Raw genomic sequence first — 12049 nt, 5'->3', positions numbered from 1 at the left:
ACAATGCACCATCATCTGTACCCTGATTAACATGTGTTGGGATATTGCAGGCTACTTCCACCACAGCATCAAGGACAGTTGTTCACTGTGGGAGGAGGAGGCTGAATTGGGGATCCTTTCAGCACCATACAATTCACAATGTGGGAGTGAGGTGGAACTGAACATTCCTGATGCTGGAGCAAATGGCAGGGCAGAAGAGAGCAGTGCACAAGTTGGCGAAGCTGAAGATATTGGGCTGCAAGGGCTACTGTCAAGGCATCAGTTGAATGTCATTTCGAAGCTGCTGCTGGTCCTGAAGTCCTTTCTGGATGCCACAAAACACTCAGCTCCAACACTATCTAGAGATGTCACAGAATTTCATTTGGGAGGTGAAGTTGGATGGATTTTTTCTGGTTCGGCCCAATGGATTTCACTCCATTTCTCTCTGCTGGCACCGACTCACTCTCTAGCAAGTCGAGCCAATACGTGGATTTCTGCGGGGGTTTTCTGGCTACAATTTGTGCATTTTTCTGCATTCTGCCATTTGCACACATTCTAATTTGCACAGTTCATTTTATTTTATTGGATCTTGTAACCCTGACTGCTCATTGGAAGGGCAGATACTGAAACTGAAGCTCAAATATTTTGGCCACCTAACGCAAAGACAAAAGTCACTGGAAAAGACCCTGATGCTGGGAAAGATTGAGATTGAAGGCAAAAGGAGAAGGGGATGGCAGAGGATGAGATGGCTAGATAGTATCACCGATGCAATGAATGTGAATTTGAGCACACCCCGGGAGAGAGCCCATGACAGGAAGGCCTGGCGAGCTATGGTCCGTGGGGTCACGAAGAGTCGGACACAACTGAACGACTGAACAACAACAAATGTGTGCAAATGTTGTCATTTTTTTTAATTGCCAGTCTTGCACAACTATGCATGATCAAAGGTCCACCTGTGCTACATAGCCCTGCAGAGACATATTCCCCTCTTGTCAATATCCTTGTAAGTTTCATACTTTCCACACATTTAGCCCAGCAGAGCCATATTCTGTACTTGTTGGGAAGTACTTCCGTGATTACTGCAAATGGGAGCCAGGAAAAGGGGGTGGAAGTTACATCTGTGTTAAAAAGCACTTGCTTGAGATGTAGGTTTGTGTGCAATGGAAGCGGGGCACCCCCAAGTGTCAGTTCAACACTTCAGACCCTGAGGCTCATGTTGCTGAATGAGCAATCTGGTCCCCTTTTCCCGAGCTGTCAGTGTTCAGCGTGCACAAATTACCCACTGCGAGGTCCAGGAAAAAAATCCATCTAACTCATCCCAGGGCAGACAAATAATGCTTCAAAGCAGGGGTGCATGGGGCAATTCAGTGACTGAAGAGTGGTGTAACAGGCTAGTTGGAGCCATTGTACTAGAAGAGGGCATAGAAGTTGGCCGCCACATGCGACCCTAGGGGGAAGGAACCTTCTGCAGCCCCAACAACATCATGAGGTGGAGAAGGTGGAGGGAGAAGGTGAGGGAGGCTTGGGGAAAGAGCAAATGGCAACAGGGGAGGAGGAACAGGGGTCCACTTCTTCCCACACCTGCAGGTCCCTCTTTGAGACTTTTCCTGGCTTTTGTCCAGGGCTTTAGGGTCCATGATGCAGCTGAGAGGCAGCAACCCTTGCAGCTACAGGACAATGCTCAAACTGCTGTTGCACATTACCTGGGGAAGTCAATGGAGGGCTACAGCTGTGACCCCCTGGAGTAATGGCAGTGAGCAACATGCACCCACGTATGGCAGGGCCTGCCATAGTTGCCTGAGAGCTGCTGTCTTGCCTACCAACCAGATAAGAGAGTGTTTTCCATGATAATAAGTGACATTGTAACACCCTACTGCAGTTGCCTGGATGCTGAATTGGTGAAGCAGTTGATCTTCCTCAAAGGCAGCCTCCCTCTCTTGGGCTTCTTCACCTTGACCATCTCTGAGTGAGCAAGCATCATCCTCGCTCTGCCACTGCTGCTCACTCCTGCACAGTAGCGTCTGGTGTCCTCCCACATGACAGAGGTGTATAAAATTATGCATGGTATGGAGAGTGTGGATAGGGGGAGAAATTTTTCTCCCTCTCTCATAATACTAGAACCTGGGGTCATCCCATGAAGCTGATTGGTGGGAGATTCAGGACAGATAAAAGGAAGTCCATCTTCACACAGTGCATAGTCAAACTATGGAATTCACTACCACAAGACATAGTGACGGCCACCAATTTGGATAGCTTTAAAAGGGGTTTAGACAAATTCCTGGAGGAGAAGGCTATCAGTGGCTATTAGTCCTGATGCCTCTATGCTACCTCCAGTAATCAGAGGCAGTAAGCCTATGTACACCAGTTGCTGGGGAACATGGGCAGGAGGGTGCTGTTGCACTCGTGTCTTGCTTGCAGGTTGCTAGTCGAGAGCTGGTTGGCCACTGTGCGAACACAATGCTGGACTAGATGGACCCTTGGTTTGATCCAGCAGGGCTCTTCTTATGTTCTGATGTTCTCAAAACATTCAGCCCACTCTCATTCCACTCCAGCATACAATGGTGGTGGTGGTAGCAATGGCAGCTGTGCAGCCATATGATGGGGGCAGGGGTTGTTGTTGCTGTTTTTCCTGGAGTGGAGAGTGGTGCCCCATGTTGGTGCAGGCACCTGATTGGACTGCGTGCCCACACCATTGCCCATTATGCTGCCAAGGGAGATCGGGACCCATCCAGAAAGGCACAAAGAACATTCCATTTATGCGAATAAGCATCAGAGGGGGATCCCCTAGGCACCCTCTAGACATGTCCTCCATCGAGAAGGGGAATGACCTGCACGTGTGTGAAGGTCCACATGCAGTTCGCAAACTGCAGCCAGTCTGCAGGAGGAAGCAAATGACAGAAGCAAGGTGAGTGCGATAGCAGCCAGCACAATTGGCCCTGCAAAAATTCCATAAAATTCCATAAATAACAGTCTTTTTTTTCTTTGCTTTTTTTGTGTGTGGCTCCTGGGAGTGCTCCCCCCTCCCCCCTTAAAGGCCCACTGCCACTTCATCTTCCCCTGTTTTGATCATTTAAATTTTTGCTTTGCTCTGAAATCTGTGTTTTTCTGACTCTGACTGAATTTGTTTTCCTGCCGCTTCTCTTTCACAGCAGCAACTCAATGCTGGACTTCGAGGCACCCTCTGATGTTCATGTATGGTGCCACTGTGTCAATATGGAGCATGCCTGCCTGGCAAGGATGCTGCTTATAATTAGGAGGAAGCCAGGCTGTCTCTCTGCCCCCCCCGCCCCCTCTCTTTCTGCCAGCACCCACCTAGTGCCAGGATGAATTAGCAGAGCCCAGTGAGGGGCACTCTGGGAGTGTCAACTCTTGGACTTGCCTTCGGCACTATCACCTCGCTCTGTGACAGGGATGAGTCCAATCCCCTTGAGAAGTCTGATGGCTCCAATTTGGAATCAGAGCTGAAACAGCTAGATCAGAGCCCAGGGGAGGAACCTTCCCTAGAGCCTCGAGTCAAGACTCTGGGAGGGATTCCTCCAAAGGCCTCGGCACCCATCCTGCCAGCTGCCACCAGCTGCCTCCCCCCTTTGCAACCCTCCTCCACCAGCTCCCTCTGTTTCCTGCCTCCTCTGCCCACCGAGCTGCTCCCGTGGTGCAGCCACTGTCCAGGACTCCTTAGCATGGGGATCCCATTCGTTATCAGGGGGGCCGTGCCCATCTGGCAAGGGTGCTGCTGCTTAGTTACTTGTCTGCCTCTGCCTCACTCTGCCTGCCTCCTCTGCCACTTGCCTCTTTGCTGTGGCAGCCTGGAAGCCTCCACCAGCGCTAACATCTGCCTTTGCCTGTCTCTGCCTCCTGCTGCTACCCACCTAGCTGCTCTCTCAGGCTCGCCTCTCTCCAGAACGCCTAGCTCACCTACTGCCACATTGCACAGTGCTCCCGCTCATCTGCAGGGGTCTATGCCTGCCTGGCAAGGGTGGGTCCTGCCAAATAATTAGTATTACTTATACATACTTGCCTGCCTGCCTGCCTCTCTCTGTCTCTGCCTGTTTGCCTAGTGCCAGAACAAAGCAGGCTTGCTGAGTAGTACTCTGGTTGTGTTGACAATGACATTAAGGATTACTTGCATTTGGCCCTACCACCTGCCTCCTCACTCTGCCAGCCTCCACCACCACCTCAAAGCCAGATGCTCTAGCTAAGAATTTGTGTCTCGCAATCTCATGTATGCAATTTTAATATGTAATCCAAAAGCTGACTCATATGGGATATAAGCACGTGATGAACCATGTTTGGGATTTGTGTCTACAGGGGAGGGAGGAGGAGATTGCTTCAAGTATGGAGGGGAATGACAGTTGGGAGGGGAAAGTGAACGAGCCATGGCATGACAGTGAGATGGTTGAAAAGCGACAGTTGACAGTTGGAAGAGGGTGATGGTAGAAGGTGAAAGGGAAAAGGAATTAGACAGGCAAGAATGAGTTTAGGAGATCACTATTTCTAACTATTTATCCCAGACATCAGTTTACTTTCTTTCCACTGTTTCTCAAATAAGCACTCTGTCTGTTATTAACCTGGGATAATTCTAGCTTTTGAACACCTATACCTACCTATACAGACCTGTTAGCACCACAGGATTGTGAAAAAATGTTGGTATTAAAGATGGAACAGGAGTTATTTAGGAAAGACACTGAGAAGATGAAAGAGGGAGATGCAGCAGGGGATTGGGGAGCTGACACTCCTCTGCTGATCAGCCTGGATTCAATCTCTCTTTATAGGTGGATTGAATCCACTCCAGGAATGGAATTCAGCCATCATGAGACCAGCCATAATGGAATAAAATGGATGACCTCAATGGAAAGACCCAGGTCTCTGCAAGCTGCTTGTAGTTCTTGCTGAGATGGAGTGATAGCCTCTGTGAGACCTTTGCAGTCAGAAGGATGAGGAAAACACCATGCTGTAAAGAGCACAGTAGCTGGAGGTCACAACATACTTGGTTTTTGAGAAAGATGCTGATATGAAACAGGTTTACATGACCTATCGGACAATATCGTTGCTCTGGCATTAAGCTGGCAGTTTTGCTCACTTCCATTTTGCCAGAATGGAGACACATGGATGAGCTCCCCAGCATTCCAGCACAGGGCGTGTCTGACCAATGAGGGGGAAGATGTGTGCCTTTATAAGGAAGTGGCACCCCTGTTCCAATGTCCTTGGACCCGTAAAGCATAGGAGAGGTATCTGTGCTAGTTTGTCTGTAGTTGTAGGCCCTGACCAGTGCCTGGCTAAAGCTGGGCAGCTTTGGCAGCATCCCACAATGATGAGAGTAGACAAAGCAAGAGGTAAGTGGCAGTAGCAGCTGTTACATTAACACATGTGTAGATATATGGAGAAAAATCCAGATGTTGGTGTTTAAGCGGCATGTTGATAGGGTGGGCTGGACCTCGGAGGTGGGACTGTGTGGAACAGTAGTTCACCCTCCCCCATGGGTGGCCTCCTTATCCAAGCCAGATTATCCATGGCACAAAGGGAGCAGTTGCTCCAGGGCCCTTTAGCTCCTCCAGCCATGTGGCCTGTGCGGGGGTGATTCTCTTACTAGACCCTCCTAACATCAGCAAACCTGGAGACTAGCCTCGTCATTGGCTGCCTGCCTCACACTCCTTTTTGAAACCAATATGGGATTCTCTTCTGAGCTGCTCAAAAACAGCCCACAAAAGATCTGCTGCAAAAAAGTAGTCCAAGAATGTTTACTAACTAGTCAGTCCCATTAAGTAGTTCAATAAGATTTACTTCACAGAAAAGGGTTTTGATTTTGGACTGCAGGCCTATACTGCAACTAATGGATATGGACTGGGGTGGGAAGGAGTTAAGATTACCAGGTTCCTGTTTTACAGAGGACAGGCCTCTGTTTGAAGGGCTGCCAGAGGATGCTTTTCTGTTTGAAGGAGTCCTCTACTTGAGGGGCTGTCCTGTCCAATTCCAGTTGAAAGATAATGAACCATAAAAACTTTTGCCCAACAAGAGTTAGCACCTGGACAGCAGGCTGGACAGGCACAGATCATGTGGTCATAGCCTTCCACACTATGGTGAGATGTATTTACATTTCTATTTATATTATGATAATTATTTCATTTTTTTTAAAGGCTTATGAACCTTCGATGCTTGTAAGCCTAACTCATAGGAACATAGGAAGCTGCCTTATACTGAGTCAGACCTTTGGTCCATCTAGCCCAGTATTGTTGACACTGCCCATTAAGCTGCCAAAGGAGATGGGGCCCCATCTAGAAAGACACAAAGAACATTCCATTTATGCCAAGAAGCATCAGAGGTGCCCTCTAGAAATGTTCTCCATCAAGAAGGGGAATGACCTGCATGTGCATGAACGGTACACATGCACAGTTTGCAAACCGCAGCCAGCCTGTTGGAGGAAGTAAATGACAGGAGCAAGGTGTGTGTGTCTCCTAAGGTGTGTGTGTGTGTGAATTTTTAACCTTCCCTCCATCCCAGTGATATTGAGTAGCATCACTGGGATTGGGGCGAGATTAAAGCCTCCTCCTCACCTCAGCAATGATGCTGTATATCACTAAGTCCATTTCTACATGAAGCATTTATTGTGCGCTCATGATTGGCCACTCACGGAAGTTTGCAGGTCCATTTCATGACGTCGTCAGCATCCGGGCCCCCTCCCACACTTCCTTGGCATAAGGCATTGCAATTTAAACCTCTTTTAATCGGGTTTGAATAAGCCATGCAATGTACTGCTATTTTTCAACTGTTCTTCATTCATGGGGGCTGCTGAGAAAGGATGTTTGGTAGCATTTTGCCATCTAAAGTGCCAATTGTCATCACGCCGTGGAAAAGGACGTAAAATGCTCCAAGGGACCCCTGATTTCTTTAGGAGCCCTAAAGTTGGAAGGAGGCTTAAATTTCACTCCCATCCCAGTGATATTGAGCTGGATACATTCTGCTGCTGCTTTACCACAGAAAGGAAAGAGGTCGGTAGTCTTAGGTCTCTGCTTCCAGAAACCTGTGAGAGATGCTGTTTCTTAAAATTTATTTCTAATTTTTACTCTGTAATTGTTATGTTGTTATTGTATTTGAATGTATTGTTTTACTGTTCTAATCAATTGTTATGTTTTTTTAATTGGGCCTGTAAGGGAGCAATCCTATGGCCACTAGACAGTGGCTAGACGGCCATAGGGTATCTTGTTTTCCAGGAACCGACCTCAGAGCCTGCGCTCTGAGGTCAGTTCCCAGAGAACCGACCTCCTTCCACTTCCGTGCTGCCTTGGAGGCAGCGCAGAACAGCCCCATCCTCCTCACTCTCAAGAGGAGTGCGGAGGGGCTGGAAAGGGGCGTGGCTGGGGGCATTCCGGGGCTGGGAGGGCAGAACTGCCTGTATGACACTTCCAATGTGTCATCCAGCAGCCTTCTTCCCCGCTCAATCCTCCCGTGGCTAGACAGCCACAATCGTCTGTCTAGCCAAAACTGCAGGGCAGGAGGAGCACGGAGGGAACGATCCTCTCCGTGCTTCTCCTGCCCTGCTTTGGATAGGCGGTCACCTCCAAGTTCGGAGGCAGCCGCCTATCTCAATAGGATTGCGCCCTAAGCTGCCTTAAGGCGCCCTAAGCTGCCATTTTTGGGTAGAAAGGTGGGGTATAAATAAAATAAGTACATAAATATGTAAGGGCAAACCTTATGCTTCTTCCTCCACACCTCTGCACTATCTGCTGGTTGAAGATTCCACCCCTTATCCCCTACTGGCTCAAGTCAAGTATAAGCATGTGGAGGTGAGGTAGGGTAGTTTTTGCTCCTGTTCCCTGTGCACTTTGTTTATCAAAGCAGACCCACAATCCCACTTTTTATTAAAACTGACATTTGCAGGGGGGCAGGCAGGGGAAATTGGCAGCACAAATGGCCTGAGACACAGGCTACACTGTCAGCCCCTAACAACACCCCTGGTTTCTGTATCTGTTAACATCTTTATTTTTAATTCACATTTCCACACCACAGGAACCTCAGCACCACCAGTTCATAGATTAAGGGCGCCATCCTATGCATGTTTAGACAGAAAAAAAAGGCCTACAACTCCCAGCATGCCTCAGCCAGCAGAGTATTCAGGAAGTACAGCAAGTTTGTGTTGTTTTTACACACACAACAATGACTTAAGCCCCATTCTTTCATTGATGCCAAAATATTATAGATGCCAGCACAACGTTTTGAATTAATAAATATCTGTTGATTTTTTTTTCACCCATTACAAAGATCAAACTGGCAAACTACACTGGGAAGCAAACATTTGTTGGAGAAAAAGTTGACTGTGGAAACCAAAGTTTGTTAAAGCACAATTCAAAACATTATATAGCAGCAGACCCTCTCAAGTAAGATGGTGCCTTGGCATTATTTTTCAACAGAAAATATCTATGGCTTCTTAATGATTTGCAGTATGCACTGTAAGTTAATGTTTGTTATCACAAGGATGATTTCTTCATGAACTGTGCCTTTACACAAAGAAACACAAAGAATCTGATTCTCCCAGTTCTTCCAGACACTCTTGAGTCTCAAGCTCTTACTGTCTAGATATCTTGATAAGATATTGGTTTAAAATTCTTTTTTTTTTTAATGTTCCTGGCTAAGTCACACATTTCAAGGCAATGTCAATCATTACCTTTCATTTAGACTAGGGGTAGGGAAACATTTTTGTCCTAAGGGCCAAAATGACTCCAAGCAAGCATATCAGGGTCCACATGGCAGCTGCAAGTCAAGTCATAGCCCAAAGGAGACAGCTTAACCCTCAAAATGCAGATCCACACACACTAACCGTTCACACACACAAGCTGGCTTCGTTCACCCCTTGCTTTTCCTGAGGGGAAAGGTGAGAGGCGAGTGAAGCCCAGGGGAACTGCCATTTCCAGGTGCCTTTACCTTGAAGCATGGCTCCTCAGACAGTTAGCTTCACTTGGCCCTTGCCAGGGACCAGCCGCAAGGTTTTCCCTCCCAGTTTTGTCTAGATGCTGGCTGATACAGGGACATAGAATAGTAGGGTTGGAAGGGGCCTACAAAGCCATTGAGTCCAACCCCCATAGTGACATAGTCACTACTCTGTGTATTAAAGGGAGGCCTTTAGGGCAGGGGTCCCCAATGCGGGGCATGTGGGCACCTCCAATGGCACCTGTGAAGGGGTCCCCAACATGGCACCCACAGGCACCTGCAAAACTTTTAAATTATTTTTTCAATTTTTTAATATATGTACATGGATATGTGTATATCTGTAGCAATTAATACAGATGAAACACATACAAACTTTCTAGCAATTATCCACAGGTTTCAACAAAAGTGGTCCAAATATCCAAATAAGTATCCATTTGAAGGTGGTGTCTATATGCCACTTGTTCAAATACTGGAAGCATTGTAATATCCACTGCACTATAGCAGGTGAACTTTTATCCTTCCAATGTTGTAATATCAGTCTTTTAGCTGTCAAAAGTGTGCCGAGAATCTATTTACACTGAGCATTTCTTTATTTCCATGAAGCAGGTAAATATTTTAAAGAGTGTGTACATCAGTGAATGTTAAAGCCTGCTCCAGAACAAAATTTATCTGTGCAACAACCTCCTCCCCATAGAAGCAACTACCAAACATTGCCAAAACATATGTTTGAAAGAAGCATTAGCTGTCTTGCACCACCAGCAATTAGTCAAATTAGACAATCCCTTATTAAAGAGACATTGCAGTGGCCAGTAGATACAAAACATAAGTTTTTGCTGAATAAGACGTAGCCTAAGATCCATAGATCCAATAGGTAGATGCCAAAGTGACAATCCACAGATTAGGCATTTTGTGGTGGTACCCACAGCAGCTTCTCAAATTCCCAAGTGTGCCAGCAGATCCAAAAAGTTTGGGGACTCGTGCTCTAGGAGTCTGAATCCTTCTTTCAAGTCAGTCACAGAGGGGCCTTGGCCTATCTTGATCAACAATATTAGGGTAGAGCTGTTGATCAGGAGCAGGCAGTTGAGTTAGTTGTTGTTGTTGTTCAGTCGTTCAGTCGTGTCCGACTCTTCGTGACCCCATGGACCATAGCACGCCAGGCCTTCCTGTCCTGCGCTCTCTCCCGGAGCGTGCTCAAGTTCATATTCATTGCATCTGTGATGCTATCTAGCCATCTCATCCTCTGCCGTCCCCTTCTCCTTTTGCCTTCAGTCTTTCCCAGCATCAGGGTCTTTTCCAGGGAGTTTTTTCTTCGCATTAGGTGGCCAAAATATCTGAGCTTCAGCTTCATTATCTGTCCTTCCAATGAGCACTCAGGGTTGATTTCCTTTAGGATGGACTGATTTGACCTCCTTGCAGTCCAGGGCACTTGTAAGAGTCTTCTCCAGCACCACAGTTCGAAAGCATCAATTCTTCGGCGCTCAGCCTTCCTTATAGTCCAGCTCTCACAGCCATACATTACTACTGGGAAAACCAGAGCTTTGATTAGACGGACCTTTGTCGGCAAGGTGATGTCTCTGCTTCTTACTATGCTGTCTAGGTTGGCCATAGCTTTCCTCCCAAGGAGCAAGCGTCTTTTAATTTCATGGCTACAGTCACCATCTGCGGTGATCTTGGAGCCCAAGAAAGTAAAATCTGTCACTGCTTCCATTTCTTCCCCTTCTATATGCCAGGAAGTGATAGGGCCAGATGCCATGATCTTAGTTTTTGTAATGTTGAGTTTCAAACCAGCTTTTGCACTCTCCTCTTTCACCCTCAACAAGAGGCTCTTGAGATCCTCTTCGCTTTCTGCCATTAGGGTGGTATCATCTGCATATCGGAGGTTGTTGATAATTCTCCCGGCAATCTTAATTCCGACCTCTGATTCATCCAACCCGGCATTTCTCATGATGTACTCTGCATATAAGTTAAATAAGCAGGGTGACAATATGCAGCCTTGTCGTACTCCTTTCCCAATTTTGAACCAATCGGTTGTTCCATCTCTGGTTCTTACTGTTGCTTCTTGACCCTCGTACAGGTTTCTCAGGAGACAGGTAAGGTGGTCTGGTACTCCCATCACTTTAAGAATTTGCCACAGTTTGTTGTGATCCACACAATCAAAGGCTTTAGTGTAGTCAATGAAGCAGAAATAGACGTTTTTCTGGAATTCTCTTGCTTTCTCCATGATGCAGCGAATGTTGGCGATTTGACCTCTAGTTCCTCTGCCTCTTCGAAACCCAGCTTGTACTTCCGGTAGTTCTCGGTTCGCATACTGCTGAAGCCTAGCTTGTAGGATTTTGAGCATCACCTTGCTGGCATGTGAAATGAGCGCAATTGTGCGGTAGTTTGAACACTCTTTGGCGTCGCCCTTCTTTGGAATTGGAATGTAAACTGACCTTTTCCAGTCTTGTGGCCACTGTTGAGTGTTCCAGATTTGTTGGCATATTGAATGCAGCACTTTAACAGCATCATCTTTTAGGATTTTAAATAGCTCGGCTGGAATACTGTCATCTCCGCTAGCTTTGTTGTTACTAATGCTTCTTAAGGCCCACTTGACTTCACTCTCTAGGATGTCCGGCTCAAGTTCAGTGACCGCACTATCATGGCTATCAGGGACATTCAGATCTTTCCTGTATAGTTCTTCTGTGTATTCTTGCCACCTCTTCTTAATCTCATCTGCTTCTGTTAGGTCCCTGCCTTCTTTGTCCTTGATCATGCCCGTCTTTGCACAAAACGTTCCCTTGAGATCTCCAATTTTCTTGAAGAGATCTCTAGTCTTTCCCATTCTGTTGTTTTCCTCAGTTTCTTTGCATTGTTCATTTAAGAAGGCCTTCTTGTCTCTCCTTGCTATTCTCTGGAACTCTGCATTCAGTTGGGTATATCTTCCCCTTTCTCCCTTGCTTTTCGCTTCCCTTCTTTCCTCAGCTACTTGTAAAGCCTCATCAGACAGCCACTTGGCTTTCTTGCATTTCTTTTTCTTTGGGACGGATTTCGTTGCTGCCTCCTGAACAATGTTACGGACCTCCGTCCATAGTTCCTCAGGCACTCTGTCTATCAGGTCTAATCCCTGAAATCTATTCCTCACCTCCACTGTATATTCATCAGGGATATG

Source organism: Heloderma suspectum, chromosome 2 (assembly GCF_057233095.1).
Source record: "Heloderma suspectum isolate Gila_16-S chromosome 2, 16-S_ref, whole genome shotgun sequence".
Lineage (NCBI taxonomy): Eukaryota > Metazoa > Chordata > Lepidosauria > Squamata > Helodermatidae > Heloderma > Heloderma suspectum.
This window is presented reverse-complemented; position numbering follows the sequence as displayed.